This window comes from Cynocephalus volans, chromosome 8 (genome assembly GCF_027409185.1).
Source record: "Cynocephalus volans isolate mCynVol1 chromosome 8, mCynVol1.pri, whole genome shotgun sequence".
NCBI lineage: Eukaryota > Metazoa > Chordata > Mammalia > Dermoptera > Cynocephalidae > Cynocephalus > Cynocephalus volans.
The window spans coordinates 12131958-12150090 of record NC_084467.1 but is presented as its reverse complement, the minus strand read 5'-3'; the positions used below and the strand labels follow the sequence as shown (position 1 = coordinate 12150090).

Below are 18133 nucleotides of genomic sequence, written 5' to 3'. Positions count from 1 at the left end.
CAGACTTCAGGGTATCTGGAAAAGAATGATTAAAAAGATGAAGACTGGAATTCATGTTCTATGAAGAATGACCAGTGTGTATAGCACCGAGAAGAAAAAATGCGAGAAAGCATTTCACGAAATCCATCCATCTGTACACTAGGAATGGAGAGAAACTTCCTTAACCTCATTTTAAAAAAATCTGTAACAACCTATAGCTAACATCACACCTAATCATAAAAGACTGAATGCTTTCCCTCAAAGATCATAAGGCAGTGATACCTGCTCTCTCTGCACTGATCACAGTACTGCAAATTCTAGCCACTGAAATAAGCTGAGGGAAAAAAAAAGTCACGTTGTTTGCAAAAGAAGAAATAAAACTGTGTGTAGTTGCAGGATGACCTGTTTATCTTTATAGAATATCCCTAGTGATTACCCCACCGCCCGCGGGCCTTCTTCCCCGGCCTCCCCGCCCCCACCCGCCTTGGCCTGGGCGCGTGCCTGGCGCTGCCCGCTCTGCGGTGTCGACTCCCCCCCGCCCACCAGGGCCTGGCGAGGCGGGAGCGCGCACGTCTCCCAGACGCCGGCGGGAGGGCGCACCAGAGGCTTCTCGGTCTGCGCGGGCCGGAGCGCGGGGCAACGCAGCGGCAGCAGCGGCCGACTGAGGAGACCTGCGAGGAGAGCGCTGCGGCGGAGCAGGTGGGGCCCGGGTGAGCGAGGCAGGGGAGTAGCCTCGGGTGCTCTCGGAGGGTGGGGCGGGAAGGGGCGGCGGAGGCCCGCGGGGAGGGACCGGAGTGGCAGGTGCAGCTGGGCTGTGGCCTGTTGGGCCCGGGGCTTTGGCCTCGGGTCCCAGGCCTGGGGAGCCAACGCCGCTGCAAGTGCGAGGGCGGCGGGGACGAGGCCACCAGGGGAGGGCGGGGAGCGGTGTTCTCGTCATCGTTACAAGTTGAGCGTGTTCTTTGTGTTTTTTGGGTTTTTTTGACCGGTAAGGGGATCGCATTCCCCGGCACTGTGTGGTCCGCTCCACGCTCAGCCAGTGAGCGCACTGGCCATCCCTATATAGGATCCGAACCCGCGGCCTCGGCTCTACCAGCGCCGCACTCTCCCGAGTGAGCCACCGGGTGTAAGTGAGGCTGATCTGAGCATTTATGTACAAATTTTTGTGTGGACATGTTTTCAGTTTTCATTGGTATGTACCCCGCAATAGGATTGCTGGCCCACATAGTAAGTTTACATTTCGCATTTTGAAAAACTACCAAACTGGTTTCCTGACAGTCTGTACCATTTTGCAATCCCTCCCTCGATATATGAGGGTTGTGATATCTCCATAGCCTTATCAATACTTTGCCTTGACAGTCTGTTTGATTACAGCCTGTCTAATGTGTGCGACATATTATCTCACTGCGGTATTGATAGACATTTTCTTATGGTGACGATGAATATCTTTTCGGTGCATATTGGCCTTTTGTATATGTCACTTAGAGAAATGTTTATTTGAATTATCCAAGCAGTTTTGTGGTTGGTTTGTTTGGCGGCTGGCCTGTGTGGGGATCCTAACCCTTGATCTTGGTATCAGAACACCACACTCTAACCAACAGAGCTAACTGGACGACTCTTCCTCTGACCATCATTTTTTAATTTGGGCTAATTGTCTTTTTGATCATTCAGTTGTAGGAGTTCATTCTATATTGTTGTTCTTAATCTATGAATTGGAAATATTTTTTTTCTATGCAGCCTGATGTCTTTTCATTTTCTCGATAGCATCCTTTAAAGCACAACAGTTTTTACTTTTGATGATGTCCAATTTACTCTTTCTTTATATAGGTTCTTGTGTTTTTGGCATCTTACCTAAGAGACCGTCACCAAATCCAGCATCACAAAGTTTTATTCCTGTGTTTTAAGAGTGCCATAGTTTTAATTCTTATAGTTAGCTCTATGACGCATTTGGAGTTCATTTTGTGTATAGTGTGAGAAAGGGGCTCAATTTCATTTTTTTACATGTGGCTATTCAGTTGTCTCAGCACCATTTGTTGTGATCATAAAACACTTGTGAAAATCCGGTTGTCATAGATGTGTGAGCTTACTTTTAGACTCTCAATTCTGTTCCTCTGATGTACACTTTATGCTGGTACTTCACTGTGTTTCTTTTTATTTTAGTTTAATTTTTATTTTTTATTTTATTTTATTTTTTTTTGGTCTTTTTCGTGACCGGCACTCAGCCAGTGAGCGCACCGGCCATTCCTATATAGGATCCGAACCTGCAGCGCGAGCGTCGCTGCGCTCCCAGCGCTGCACTCTCCCGAGTGCGCCACAGGCGCGGCCCTAATTTTTATTTTTTATTGACAGCTAGCAACTGTATATATTTATGGGGTACAATGTGATAATTCCATACATGTGTACATTGTGCAGTGAGAAAGTTACACAAATTAACATATTCGTGACCTCACATACTTCCTCCCTTGGGGTAAGAACACTGAAAACCCACTCTTTTAGTAATTCTGAAACATACATTATTATTAAATGTAGTCACCTTGCTGTGCAATAGATCACCATACCTTATTTCTCCAAAGTAAAACTTTGTACCCATTGATCAATATTCCTTTATTCCTTGCTCCCCTCTTTCCCCGTCAGCCCCAGACTCTGCTAACCAACATTGTGTTCTCTACTTCCATGAGTTTGACCTTTCTAGTTTCCACGTTCAAGTGAAATCATGGAGTATGTCTTTCTGTGCCTGGCTTGTGTCACTTAGCATGATGTCTTTTAGATGCATCTGAGTTGTTGCAAGTGACAGAATTTTGTTCTTTTCTAAGGCGGAATAGTATTTCATTGTGTATGTATACAACATTTTCTTTATCTGTTCATTTGTTAATGAACACTTAGGTTGATTCTATATCTTGACTATTATGAATAATGCTGCAGTGAACATAGGAGTGCAGATATCTCTTCAGCCTATTGATTTCAATTCTTTTGCGTATATTCCCTGAAGTGGGATTGCTGGATCATATGGTAATTCTATCTTTAGTTTTTTGAGGAACCTCCATACTGTTTTCTATAATGGCTGTACATTCCCAGCAGCAGTGTATAAGGGTTTCCTTTTCTCCACATCCTTGCCAATACTAGTTATCTTTTGTCTTTTTGGTAATAGCCAGTCTAATGGGTATGAAGTAATATCTCAATGTGGTTTTAATTTGCAATTCCCTGATGATTAGCGAGGTTGAGCATTTTTTCATGTACCTGTTAGCCATTTGTATGTCTTATTTTGAGAAATGTATATTCAATTACTCTGCCCATTTTTTAATCGGGTTGTTTTCTTGCTATTGAGTTGTTTGGATTTTGAATATATTTTTGGATACTTATTTCATTATCAGATGTATAGTTTGCCAGTATTTTCTTTCATTCCAGAGATTGTGTCTTCACTCTGCTAAAATTGTTTCTTTTCCTGTGCGGAAGCTTTTTAATTTGATGCAATCCCATTTGTCTATTTTTCTTTTGTTGCCCTGCTTTTGAGATTATATCCAAAAAATCATTTCCCAGACCAATGTTATGGAGCTTTTCCCATATGTTTTCTTCTAGTAGTTTTACAATTTCAAGTGTTACATTTGCATCTTTAATCCATATTGAGTTGATTTTTGTATATGGTGTAAGATAAGATGAGGGTTCAATTTCATTTTTCTGAATGTGGATACGCAGTTTTGCCAACACCATTTATTGAAGAAACTGTCATTTGCCCATTGTGTGTTCTTGGCACCTTTATTGAAAATTAATTGACTGTAAGTGTGTAGGTTTAGTTTTGGGCTCTGTATTTTGTTTCATTGGTTGACGTGCTTGTTTTTATTCTACTACTGTGTTGTTTTGATTACTATAGCATTTATATTAGTCCATTTCTGTTGCTTATAACAGAAATACCCAAAACTGGGTGATTTATAAAGAAACAGTATTTATTGCTTATAGTTTCAGATGCTGGGAAGTCCGAAGTCCAGGCGACACATCTGGTGAAGATCTTCTTTGGTGGTGACTTCAACGACACAGGGTATCACATTGTGAGAAAGGCAAGAGCAAGAGAGAGAGAGATGGCATGCTCCTCATGTGCTCTCATTTTAAAGCCCTCAGAACCATGCCCGTGACTACCATTAAACCATCAATTTATTAATCTATTTACTAAAGCATGGTCCTCACAATCTAATCACCTCTTCAAGGCCTCACCTTTCAGTTACCATAATAAGATTTCCCACTCTCTTAACACTGTCACAGTGGGAGTTAAGCTTCTATTACATGAACTTTGAGGGACAGAATTCAATCTACAGCAGCTTTGTAGTACATTTTGAAGTCAGGTAGTGTGATGCCTCCAGCTGTGTTTGTTTTGCTCAAGATTGCCTATTCAGGGTCTTTTGTGTTCCACAAGAAAAATGAAAAATGACACTGGAAGTTTGATAGGGGTTGCATTAAATCTGTATATCACTTCAGGCACTGTGAACATTTGAACAATATTAATTTTTCTAATCTATAAATGTGAGCATATATTTTCACTTAGTTGTGTTTTCTTCCATTTCTTTCGTCAGTGTCTTATAGTGTTCAATATACAGATGTTTCATATCCTGGGTAAATTTACTTCTAAATATTTCTTGGCTGGTATTGTAAATGGGATTGTGTTCTTATGTTTTTGGGCAGCTCATTGTTCATGTATAGAAGTGTGACTGATTTTTGTATGTTCATTTTGTATCCTACAACTTTACTTAATTTATTTATCAGTTCTTACAGATTTTGATAGTATCATTAGGTGTTTCTGTTCTATATACAAGATCATGTTGTCAGTAAACAGACAATTTCACTTCTTCCTTTCTGATTGGAATTCCTTTTATTTCTCTTCTTGCCTAATTGCTCTGGCTAGGACTTCCATTACTATATTGAAAGTAGTGAGAGTGGGCATCCTTGTCTTGTTCCTGATCATAGAAGAAAAGCTCTCAGCTTTTTTTTTTTTTTTTTTAAGATGACCAGTAAGGGGATCTTAACCCTTGACTTGGTGTTGTCAGCACCACGCTCACCCAGTGAGCTAACCGGCCATCCCTATATGGGATCCGAACCCGTGGCCTTGGTGTTATCAGCACCACACTCTCCCGAGTGAGCCACAGCTCTCAGCTTTTCACCATTGATTATGATGTTAGCTGGGGGTTTGTCACATATGGCCTTTATTGTGTTGAGGTATATTCCTTCTGTACCTAATTTGTTGAGACCTTTTATCATGAAAAGTTGTTGAACTTTGTCAAATGCTTTTTCTGCATCTATTGAGGTGATCTTAGAGTTTTTGTCCTTCATTCTGTTAATATGGTATATCACATTTATTATTTTTCATGTGTTGGAACATCCTTGCATCCCAGGTATAAATCCCACTTGATCATGGTGGATGATCTTTTTAATGTGTTGTTAAAATTGTGGAAAAGCCCATATCAGATCTTTCTTCTAATCATTAGACTCATATGTCCAAATGCATATTCCAAGTATATGCCTATATGTCAAGTATATGACTATATTCCAAGTATATGTCTATATATCATATACTTGGAAGTCTCATAAACGTCTCAACCTTAACTCTTGATTTCTCTCCCAAACCGATTCTTCCTCAAGTTTTTCTCATCTGAATAAATAAGATCAATTATTCAAGCCTGAGACCTAGAAACCATCCTTGAATTCACCCCTTTTCTGTCATCAGCCTCTCTCTGATAGCCCATCTGATTCCTTCCAATCCCTTTGTCTCCATTTTCCCCTGTCCCACATCCAATCTTCTACCAGTAAAGTCTGTTCTTTTTCAAATATATGTTGAATTCCTCTACTTCTCTTTTCTCAATGCCACTTTTAGTCCAAGTCACCATCATCTACATCTTACACTAATGATTTTGGAATAGAATCCTACTACACTTAAGGTCTTAAAAATCAGAGAAATGGGGCTAGCAGGTTAGCTCACTGCCAGGTACCAAGTGAGGTGAGTGCTGAGGGTTATATAAAATTAGCATGAGCTCTGACTCCAAACACTTACAACCTAACAGAAATATGCTTCTGTAAGGGCTGTGACAAACCTACGCACATACCACAGTGTGGAACAATTAGGGAAAGAGTATTTTAGTCTACCTGGTTTTAAGGGAAAGTGAAATGGTCAGACTTCAAAAAGGAGGTAGCCCATGACCTTGGTAAGAAAAATAGGCAAGAGTTTGCCAGGAGGACCAGGAAAACAGGTGTGGAAATTTGCAGAACTGTAGTGGTAATTAGCAGTTGAATAAGGGAAGATTCTTTTTCTCAGATTGTCAGTGGAACTGCAAGATATTTCCAATAAAAGGGGTTCTTAACCTAGGGTCCACAGACCCTCAAAGAGTTCTTAAATAGAGCTGTCAGTATATTTGATTTCCTTTGTAACTCTTGTATTTTATTTTATGCATTTTAAAATATTATTCTGGGGGCCCGCCCGTGGCTCACTCGGGAGAGTGTGGTGCTGATAACACCAAGGGCCCGGGTTCGGATCCCATATAGGGATGGCCAGTTCGCTCACTGGCTGAGCGTGGTGCTGACAACAGCAAGCCAAGGGTTAAGATCCCCTTACCGGTCATCTTTAAGAAAAAAAAAAAAAATTATTCTGAGAAGGGGTCATTCTCATTTCTGTATCCTTGTATGTAATACCACAAAGCACCTATACCAATAAACAGTTTGTCACATTTTCGCCACTAAATTTCTCATTCCATGTGTTCTTCAGGGAAGCCATAGAACACATCGCAAGAGCTGCAAAGGTCCTTCGACAACCAACGTGTCACGTTACTGGTAGGAACTTACATTTTTCAAATGTTTTTAAGTTACTAAAATAAATATTAAGAAACTCCAATAAAACCTACTTTACTTGCATAAGTTTTATTTATCCACATTTTATGAAAAAATCACAGTAATTGAGTTACTGGACAGGATCCTTGTCCATTCTACAGTTTGCATAAGAAAACTTGTCAGCACATAAAAATGTGATTTGTTTTTGGAAGCCATTTGATGTGAATAAAATGGATGGATCTGGCACCATCTCTATTGTATTTTCATCATTAATATCTGTGCAGGTGGATCCTGACTTCAAAAATAGTATACTTAATTTAATATTGATTTAGAAAATTAATTTAATTTTGCTTCTCATGAGAACAAGTGGGAGTTAAATTCTTGGAAAATTTCCAAATATTTTGAATAGAGAAAAGCTTTTGGAAAGCTAATAAAATCCAACATATTTATCCAAATACCTAAAACATTTATGAATATTTGTGTAAGGTATTATTTATACCTACATAGTTATTTACTTTATACTTCAATTATTTATGATTATTTAGTTGTTCAATTCGTGCCTTATTTCCAAAGAGGGCTTTTTTTTTTTTTTTTGCATTCAGAACAGCTAGAGCTTTATTTTTGTTTCTTTGCCTTTTTTTTTTACCATTTAAAAATTTTGCTTGTAATTGATACAAAATAATTGTACATGTTTATGGGGTACAGTGTGATGTTTCAATACATGTATGTATTATATCATGATCAAATCAAGATAGTTAACATATCCATTACCTTAACATTTATTTCAGTGATGATAAGATTCAAGTTTGTCTTTTCTAGCTATCTTGAAATATACAATGTTATTAGCTATGTTATATATATATATATTTTATATATATTATTAGTTATGCTAGTATGTAATAGAACACCAAAAATTATTCTTTCTTTCTAACTGTTACTTTTTCCCCATTGACCAGCCTCTCCCCATTTCTTCCTCTGTATCTTTCTTGCTATTCGCAGCTTCTGGTAACCACTCTTCTAGTCTGTACTTCTATGAGAAAAACTTTTTTTTAGATTCCACATGTGAGTGAGATAGTGTGTTATTTGTCTTTTTGTGCCTGGCTAATTTCACTTAAAATAATGTTCTCCAAGTTCATCCCTGCTGCCAGAAATGACTGGATTTTATTCTTTTTTATACATAAATAGTATTCCATTGTGTATGTATATCATATTTTCTTTATCCATTCATCCACTGATGGACATTTAGGTTGATTCCATCTCCTGGCTATTGTGAATAGCTGCAATAAAAATGGGAGTACAGTTGTTTGAGTTCTTTGTATATTCTGGATATGAATCCCTTGTTGGATGCATAGTTTGCAAATATTTTCTCCCATTCTGTAAGATGTCTTTTTGCTCTGTTAATTATTTCTTTTGCTGTACAGAAGATTTTTAGTTTGATATGATCCCATTTGTTTATTTTTTCTTTTGTTGCCTGTGCTTTTGGGGTCATATTCATTACATCTTTGCCCAGTCCTATTTCCTGAAGTATTTCCCCTATGTTTTCTTTTAGGAGTTTTATAGTTTCAAGTCTTATATGCAAGTCCTTAATCCATTTTGAGTTGATTTTGGGATGGTGAGAGGTACGGGTCTAGTTTCCTTCTTCTACTTATGGATGTCCAGTTTTCACAGCACCATTTAATGAAGAGGCAGTCTTTTCCCTGATATATGTTCTTGTTGCCTTTGTCAAAGATCAGTTGGCTGTAAGTCTGTGGTTTGATTTCTGGGTTCTTTATTCTGTTCCATGGGTCTGAATGTTTGTTTTTATTCCAGTATCATGCTCCATAGGTAACTATAGCTTTGTAGTATAGTATGAAGTCCAGCTTTCAGTAAGAAAACAAGTAACCCAATTAAAAAATGGGCAAAGGAGCTGAACAGACATTTCTCATATGAAGGTGTACAGATGGCCAACAGACATATTTGTGGAGTACAGATTTGAATATCAATACCTGTGTACAGTATGTGGTGATCAAATCAGGTAGTATATTCATGTTTACAAAATCTTTGTGACCCTTAACCAATTTTTTGCTAACCCGTCCCCTTCCTCTTTCCCACCACTAATAACCACAGCTCTTTTCTCTCTCTTTTTTTTTGAAAGTTCAACATATTATTGTGATTGTTGTTTCTATCTTTTCTTTCTTTCTTTCTTTCTTTCTTTCTTTCTTTCTTTCTTTCTTTCTTTTCTTTCTTTCTTTCTTTCTTTCTTTCTTTCTTTCTTTCTTTCTTTCTTTCTTTCTTTCTTTCTTTCTTTCTTTCTTTCTTTCTTTCTTTCTTTCTTTCTTTCTTTCTTTCTTTCTTTCTTTCTTTCTTTCTTTTTTAAACTACCACTTATGAGTGAGGACATGTGGTATTTCTCTTTCTGTGCCTGGCTTATTTCACTTAACATAATTTTTTCTAAGTTCATCCATGTTGCTATGAATGGCAGAATTTCTTTCCTTTTTATGGCAGAGTAATAGTCTATGTAGTATATGTACTACATTTTTCTTATCCAGTTATCTATCGATGGACATTTAGGTAGGTTCCTTGCCCAGTCCAATGTCATGTAGCATTTCCCCTATGTTTCCTCCTAGTAATTTCATAGTTTTGTGTCTTAAATTTAAGTCTTTAGTCCATTTTGAGTTGATTTTTGTATATGATGTGAGTGAGATAAGGGTGTAGTTTTGATCTTCTACATGTAGATATCTAGTTTTGTCCAGTACCATTTATTGAAGAGACTGTTCTTTCCCCAATGAGTATTCTTGTCACCTCTGTTGAAAGTCCGTTAGCTAAAAATGTGTGGTTTTAAATAAAAATCTTTGATATGTGTTTATTTTATATTTAATAAAAAAAAGCATAACTGAATTCTTACTCCATTAAGAGAATGTCCCCCCATCACCTCCATGGCCGGGTTTTCATATACTGTAGACAGATTTCTAATATAAATCTAGCTTCCTATTTTACAATAATAGGCAAATTCAGCTTTGCTATTATAATAACAATAAAAATATTCTTTTTTCCACTACATTATAAAGTTGACATTAATCTTATGTCACTCTGCTAAGTATCTTTATTTGTGAGCACAATCATAATAATGACCAGAAAAAGGCTCCATGTGTCACCAAGTACTTGTCATCCCAAATACTCTCTAGTCCTAATTTATTTTCTTCTCTAAATGGATTAGGATTCCTTTGAAGGAAGAAAAACAAACAATATTTTTCAAATTAATTGTTTTAAATTTAGTTGTTTTTATTTATCGCTCTTTGAGAGGCCTGTATGTCTGGATGTGGATGAAAGAAATAAGGAAAAGTCTGTTCCTCGGTTTTTCTCCTAAATTCTATGCTGACATTTCATGTTTGTGGAGAAATTTTTACTATGTAATTGCTATTAGGTTCAAATTAGTGAGAATTCTACAAGAGGAGTAAGAAATGTGGCGTTTCTGGACTTTTCTCAGGCTAATGTTATTAATAAAAACAATATTCTCAAGTATTAAAAAAGCGTGGTTTTATTTTGTGCTCGCTAGTCTGTTCCATTGATCTATGTGTCTGTTTTTATGCCAGTACCATGCTGTTTTGATTACTATACCTTTGTAGTATGTTTTGAAGTCAGGTAGTGTGGTGCCTCCAGATTTATTCTTTTTACTCAAATTGCTTTGACTATTCTAGGACTTTTGTGGTTTCATACAAATTTTAGGATTTTTTTTCCTGTTTCTGTGAAGAATGTCATTGGTAGCTTAAAAGGGATTGCATTGAATCTGTGGATTGTTTTGGTTAGTATCAACATTTTAACAATATTAATTTTTTCAATCCATAAATACAGGATATCTTTCCATTATTAATGTCTTCTTCAGTTTCTTTCATCAGAGTTTTATAGTTTTCATGTAGAGATTTTTTTCACCTCCTTTGTTAAATTTATTCCTATGGTTTTTTTTTTTTTTTGTAGCTATTATAAATGGGATTACTCTCTTGATTTCATTTTCAGCTAGTTCAGTGTTGGCATACAGAAATGCTACTAATTTTTGTATGTTGAATTTGTATTCTGAAACTTTACTGAGTTTATTAGTTCTAACAGTTTTTGAGTGGTGACTCCCTATAGCAACTTAGAGTAGCACATGGTGAGAGAGTCACAAGAGCTCTCTCATGTACTCCTTATAAAGCCACCAGCCCACCCATTATAAATCAGTACTCCATGAATGGATTAATCCATTTAGGAGAGAACAGTCCTCAGTATCCATTCAGCTTTTAAAGGCCCCAACTTTCAGATATCATAATTGAATTTCCCACCTTCTTAGCACTGTTACAGTAGGGATCAGGTTTCCAAAACATGAACTTTTGGAGAACACATTTGACCCATACCAACTACTGAGCAAAATAGTAGAGTTGCAGGATGCAAAACCAAAATATAAAAATCATTCACATATCCATGCACTAACAATAACCTTTCCCAAAAGGAAATTATGAAAATCCCATTTACAATAGAATCAAAAGGAATAAAATACTTAGGAATAAACTTAACAGTCAAATGAAATAATTGTACACTGAAAACTGTAAAAAATTAATGGAATCGTTAAAGCAGATAAAAATCTGTGAGAAATCATTCAGATTTATGGATTGGAAAAGTTAATATTGTTAAAATATCCATTCTACCCAGAGTCATCTACAGATTCAATGTAATCACTATAAAAATCCTAATGGTATTTTTTACAGAAATAGAAAAAATGCTAAAATTTATAAAAAACCATGAAAGGCACTGGATATTTAAAGCAATATTAAACAAGAAGAGCAGAGCTGGAGATACCACATTTTTTTCTTATTTCAAAACTAATTCCAGAGCTACAGTAATCAAAACAGTATGGTGCTGGCACCTGGTAGCTTTGTATAAAACAATGGAACAGAATAGGGAGCCCAGAAATCTATCTGATCTTTGAGAAAAATGCCAAGAATACATAACGTGCAAATAATACTTTGATGCATGGCATTGAGGAGACTAGAAATCTACACGCAAAAAAATAAAAATGGACTCTTACACCACAGACAATTATATCTTTGGTTCACTTTGCTGCTACTGACTGTATGTCCCTCCTTGCCCTAGTGTGAAAGTGCATCTGCCCTAAACATAGAGGAGATCTGCGTGATGTGGGCCCTCCAGCCAGGCACAAGGGGAGAAGCTGGTGGAGTTCCTGGGATCAGCCTTCCAGGTTAGAACCATCCCTTACTGTATGACCTGCCTGTGCTCCTACCAGGACTTCACCACTGCTGCACAGTTCCTGGACCAACTCTTCAGTAGGTGAGCATCTGACTCCTCCAAGGCATGGTGGTGACTCTGCCACCTCCTAGCTGTGTAATGTCACTGCAGTTCTCCAAGCCTCTGTTTGTTCCTCTGAAAAGTGGAAAAAGATGATCATCAGAGTTTTTGTGGGGACTAAATGGGATAAGACATAACAAGTGAGTACCTAATGCCTGGAGTTATGTATAGCACACGCTGCACGTGCTGTAGTTCATGTTTATTACAATTCTCTCCCCCTCACTAAAGTAGCTTTCTGCCTCATGCCTCAATGGCCTGAGGCCTTTCTGTGTTTGGGAAAGCACATAGAATGCAATTCCAGTTTCCCATTTGTAAAGGAGGTTTGAAATTTTTTTTAGCTTGTCTTTTTCTTTGATATAGAAGAAAAATGGGTCCCTAGGCACTGGGAGAGAGGCCTAGGACCACTGAGATGTCTCGGAAGGTGCTGGTTGTGGTTTACTCATTCGACACATGTCTAATGAACTTACTTTGCACAGTCACTTTTCTAGACATTTGGCATAATTTAGTGATCAAAGGAGACAGTCATTGGGTGTCAGTTTTAGTCAGGGAGTCAGATACTCCCAGTAGACATCATGAGTGGGTCATGTCCACAGCATGTCAGATGGGAAGCCCTCATGATCTCAGTGTGTATGTGCATTCTCCCATATTCTGACTAGGATAACAGACCCCAGGTCCAACTGAAAAAATACTGGAGTTTTGTTTCAGAAAGAAAGCTTTCTGTACTCCAAATTGGGGGTGGGTGGGTAATATGTGGACTACGTCTGGGTAGAGACTGAAAGAACCATAAATCCCATACAACTTATAATTCCCATGAGGGAGCTGAGGTTTGGGTTTTTCCTTCAAGAGAAAAGGATTCTCTTAGTATTTTGAGTGTATCATCCCATTTTCTTCTGGCCTGTAGAGTTTCTGTTGAGAAGTCTGCTGTTAGTCTGATAGGGGCTCCCTTATAGGTTACCTGACACTATTCTCTTCTTTTAAGATTCTCTGTCTTTGAGCTGTGCCAGTTTGACTATAATGTATTTTGGAGAGGGTCTTTTTCAGTTGAATCTGTTTGGGGATCTTTGAGCCACCTGGATCTGAATGTCTGTGGCTTTCTACATACCTTGGAAGTTTTCCACTACTGTTTCTCTGAATAGGTTTTCCATCCCTTTTCCTTTCTCCTCCCCTCCTGTAATGCCCATGAGTTGAATGTTTGTGCACTTAAGGTTGTCAGCTATCTCTCTTAGGTTTTCTTCATTTTTAAAAATTATTTTTTCCTTTTTTTTGTCCATCTGGGTTATTTCAAAAAGACTATCTCCAAGATCAGAAATTCTTTCTTCTGCTTGGTCTAGCCTGCTGCTTAAGCTGGCAGTTGTGCCTTTTATTTCACTGAGTGAATCTTTCAGTTCCGTGAGTTCTGCTACACTCTTTTTGAAAGTATTAATCTCTTTGTAAATTTCCTCCTGCATATCCTGAGTTTTTGTTTTTCTCATTTCATTATGTTGCCTAACTGAGTCTTCTCATATTTTAGTGAGTTTCCTTAAGATTGTTGCTTAGAATTCCTTTTCAGTCATTTCAAACATTTCCTGCTCTATAGGGTTTGGTATTTGAGAATTACTGTATTATTTTGGTGATGTCATATTTTCTTGGATTTTTTGTATTTCTAATATCTCTATTTTGATGTCTGGTCATCAGCTGTTAGAGCAGTTGCATTTTCTGTTACTCTGGAGTGGGCTTTGAGGAGACAGACATCCTTTTATTTTTCTGGTCTCTGCTGGTGACTCTCCTTGTGTCAATGCCATCAAGTGTCTGTCAGGCTGCCTGCATGGTGGCTGTGGCTACTGCTTTGGTGTTGAGCTGCTTTTGCAGCAGCTGTGGCTGGGGCAGTGGCTATGGTGGGCTATGCACATGGAAGTGGTGTTTACAGCATGCTCCTTGCCTGCTTCTGGTTGGGGGATGCAGCCCTCATCTCCTGCCTTAGGATCCCACGCCTGCTTTGTTGCTTGCCTACTTCTGGGCAGAGGGTGCAGCCCTTGGCTCCTGCCTTAGGACCCTGGGCGTGCTTTCACTTTCCATCATTAAAAGTTAGGATTGCTCACATGCAGGTCAACTGGCCTGGATCAGACATGGGTCCCCAGTGGCATGTTCTTCTTGCCAACTTGGAGGGTCCAAAGCTCTTTGTGAGGTGAGGCAGACACAGATGGTGAGGATGATTACAGTCTGGAAGACTTCAGGGGTGGTGTTTGGGGCTAGATCTTCCTTTAATGCAGTGAGATTTTTTCTGTGTTTGGGAAGGCCAGTGAAAAGTGATATTGATGAAGCTTTTTTTTTTTTTTTTCCTGCACCTGCTTCATTTCCAGAGCAACAGGTACTTCCCACACAGGCTCTAGAGCCAACCTTGCCTGCTCTGCACTCAGAGTCACCTGTAGAACTGGATCCATGACCATCTTTAGAGCCCACACCAGGGGCAGGGAAGTGGTCACCTCCAGTGATGGAGCTGGAACTTGAGCAATCTCCAGAGCCCTCCTGCCCCTGTCCTGTGATATGATGAACCAGCCCAGTGTGGACATGTGTGACATCATGGCGTTCTCTCCCAAGCTGCTGGCAGAGCAGGTGACTCTGATGGACACGGTGAGCAGCTCAGCTCTGCAGGGTGGGGCCTAGACAGGCTGTCCTTCTTGCACCTGCTGTCCCAGACAAGCCATTCCTGACCAGAGTCCAGTGATCTGGGTCCAGTATCAATTACTCATCTTACTAACCACGTGAACTGAACTAGTTTTATAATGCCTGTGACATTCCTGTCCACATGTCAACAGTATAGATGGGACACTGACAGCACCAGGTGCACTGAGTGACTGTGAAGATCAAATGAGTTGGGACATATGGGAAGCAGGGCCAGGCCCTGGGCTATTTGGGGATGGAGAGTGCTCACTGAGGTGCAGGCAGGTCCATGGGTCTCTCCCACCCACCCTCCCAGGAGGCTTCACCAGCTTCAGCACTTATTTAACACCTGATGTGGACTAGACCCTGTAGCAGATGCCCAAGTAGAGCCCCTAGTTGTAGCTTCCAAAGGGAATGTGAATCTGAATGCAGAAATGGACCAGAGAGCTCATTAGGATGTGGAAGATGCCAGCTTGAGATGTGCATGCCTGGGACAGTTTCTGGATGTGGGGCTGGTGAGAATAACGTGGCTACAATGCTACAGACCCTTCCTCAGCTGTGGTAGGCCTGGGACATCATGTATCAAGTGCCTTTAGTGGGTAGAGAACCCAATCCAGGGACTCCTACAAGCCTCCAGCTACATTCTCAGCTTCCTGAGCTCCAGCTCAGACCACTGTCACCTGCCAGGGGACTGTGGGATACTGCAGATTCTGAGCTGGGGTGGGCCGTGCCCCTGTAATGCTCTCCTCCCCAGTGGCTATGCAAGAAAGTGGTGCCCTATTACCACTGGGGCTCCCCCTTGTCCCAGTAGAACAAGAAGGTCAAGGAGCACCTGGCACCAACTGTCCATACCACCATTACCCAGTTCCACAGTGTGGCCAACCGTGTCATCACCACCTCCTTCAGGGACCACAGCTGGAAGGCCCAGGGACTGCTTTCCGTCTCATAGATTATTCTGTTTCTCCTCAGGAGTGCCACCATTTAGGACATTTTTCTCACTCTCTGCCATTGTCTGTACCCTGCCAGGCACCTCTGCTCACTGTCTGAAGAAGACACGGAGAGAAGTTGGGAGGTAGGGAGGACTTCCCCCTACCAGGGAAGGAGCACCAGGGACTACAAGGGACCTCTGTTGTGCTAAACATTGCTTTATTAGTGAGCCTGGAAGTCACTGGGACCAGGGACACTGGAGGCTGCAATGAGCTGGTTGGAGAGGCCTGTAAGTCTTTCTGGGACCTTAGGCCAGCAGTTCTGCCCCAGGATTCAGTGTTACCAACTGTCAGGCACAGGCTGGAGCCATTTGGACACTATCAAATGTTTGTTAACAGCAATGGAACTCTTTGCCCAACTGAAATCTCAAATCTAAAACCAGAGCTGCTCAGTTGAAGTGGGGATGGGGCCCAGGTGACCAACATGAGAGCTCCTCTCCCCAGTCCCACGCAGCCCTTAGGACTCAGAGAAACCCAGCTGGAAACTCTCATCCAGACAATGGGAATTCTTTGGATTTTCAAACTAAAGGAATTTGAACTCACACAACTCCACATTATTCACACTTTTTCCTCTTTCTCCTCTCCAAAAAAAAAAAAAAGCTTCCCAAAATTTCAAAAGCTGTGTGCCAAAGACAACTGATTGAGCAGAAATGTACTGATCTAGTAAAGAGGAGGTGAGGGGATAGGCGAGTGACTGGGGGAAGGAACAGGGCGAGAGTGGAAGGGGCTCCTGCCTGGTGGTGATTTTAGCTTTCCCCCTGAATGTTTCTGTGAAAAATGTCAGACTTGTCCAGATTGATGGGAATAGAGATGTGTTTGTGCACAGACACTGGGGTTTCTGGGGGGCAGGAAGCCCTGGTAATGGGTGCAGCGATACAGCTGGGCTGTGCTGGGGTGGAAGAAAAGGCCGTGGAGAGAAGGAAGGGTACCTGCACTGGAAAAGAAGGGGTGAGAAGTGATGACAGCAGACACAGTCAGGTAGTCACCTGAAATGTGTTGTCATCTGAAGGCTCAACCAGGGAAGAATGGGCTTCTGACCTCACTCGGGGTGTTGGCATCATTTATTTCTGGTGGTGTGTGACTGAGAGCTCCAGCTTCTGACTGGCAAATGAGGGCTGCCCTCAGCCTAGGGGCCACTGCAGTTCCCCACCTCATGAAACTTTCCACAGTTCAGCTAGAGGGTGTCTCTCCAGGCTGCTCCATGGTTTCTTATACAACAGACCAGATTTATGGTGGTAGCAGCCTGTCAGCTTTACTCTATTCAACTGGATTGAAAAAAATCACAAATTCTTCCCACACTTAAAAGAAGAGGGTGACACAGAGAATAAAGGGTGCAGATGTCATCAGGCCATTTAAAAATTCTTCCTCCCATGCCCACCATTCTGTGGAAACTGGTTCGTGATTAAAAAAAGTAGCACCTCACATTATTAGAGAAATGGTGTTCTATTAAAAAATGACATAAAAATGACAGTACCCAAATGTGGGAGAAAAGTAGATTTCCCTAGATCAGGACTTCTCAGCCTTGGCAATCTTGATATTTTGGGCTGGATAATTCTTTGCCAGGCATGAGACAGTGCGATGTAGGAGATGATGGTAGCTACCAACTAGACGCCAGTGGAAACCCTATGTGAAAACTAGAAATGTCACCAGGTGTTACAAAATGTCTCCTGGGAGGCAAAATTTCCCAGCAGAGAACCTCTGCCCTACCCGGTGTGCAAATATACACACATACAGGCAGTCTTTGCTGTCCCGCGCTACCGTCTCGCCAGCAAGAACGACGCGGCACACAAAGGATCCTTCTGCAGATCAGCTTTAATGCATCTTGAGAGGGAGAGCATAAGCTTGCCAAAAATGGAGACCCCGAGCGAGGGAACCCGCGCCCTTTATATAGAGACTGCTCCTCGCCTAGGACGTGCTCCTACCTTATTGGTGGCTGCCTAATCGGCCCAGGCGTGTTACCGAGCAGCCCTGCCCTCCACCGGAAATCAGCGCCATCTTGTAATGACGATTTCGGGCAGCTCCTCACATCTCCCCCTTTTTTATCATTTAAAGCGGCTGGTACAAGCTCGGCGGTCGCGGACAAATTAGCCAGCGTTCCTGTCCTAGGTCGTCCCTCCACAGACTTTGACCTTACCCGTCATAGGTTGACCCTATCGCCACCGGGCACCATGTCTTAGGTTGGTTCAAGTCTGGGGGAAGTTGCCCGTCTCTGGACACACTGGAGCCTGTTGTTACACATAGACCTGTTTGAGCAAGGGCGAACTCCTCTGAACAAGCTTCAGGGAGGCCAGCCAACAGGAAGGGGGAAGGGGAGTCAGAGCAGGCTAATCCTTAAGCATGGACAGCCAAACGTCAGGGTTGGCCCCCTGTTCCAGGGCTAGAAATGCCTGGGCGATGACTACCCTGTCTCT

At 40.9% G+C, this 18133-nt stretch overlaps 1 long non-coding RNA gene across 1 annotated transcript; it reads left to right on the top strand.

Annotated features, from left to right (window-relative positions):
* Positions 1-573: 573 nt before the first annotated feature.
* Positions 574-17829, top strand: LOC134384501 (uncharacterized). The gene is made up of 5 exons (XR_010024241.1): positions 574-678; positions 6719-6783; positions 11884-12078; positions 14436-14706; positions 15763-17829. It is a non-coding gene; the product is annotated as an uncharacterized LOC134384501 (long non-coding RNA).
* Positions 17830-18133: the final 304 nt, after the last annotated feature.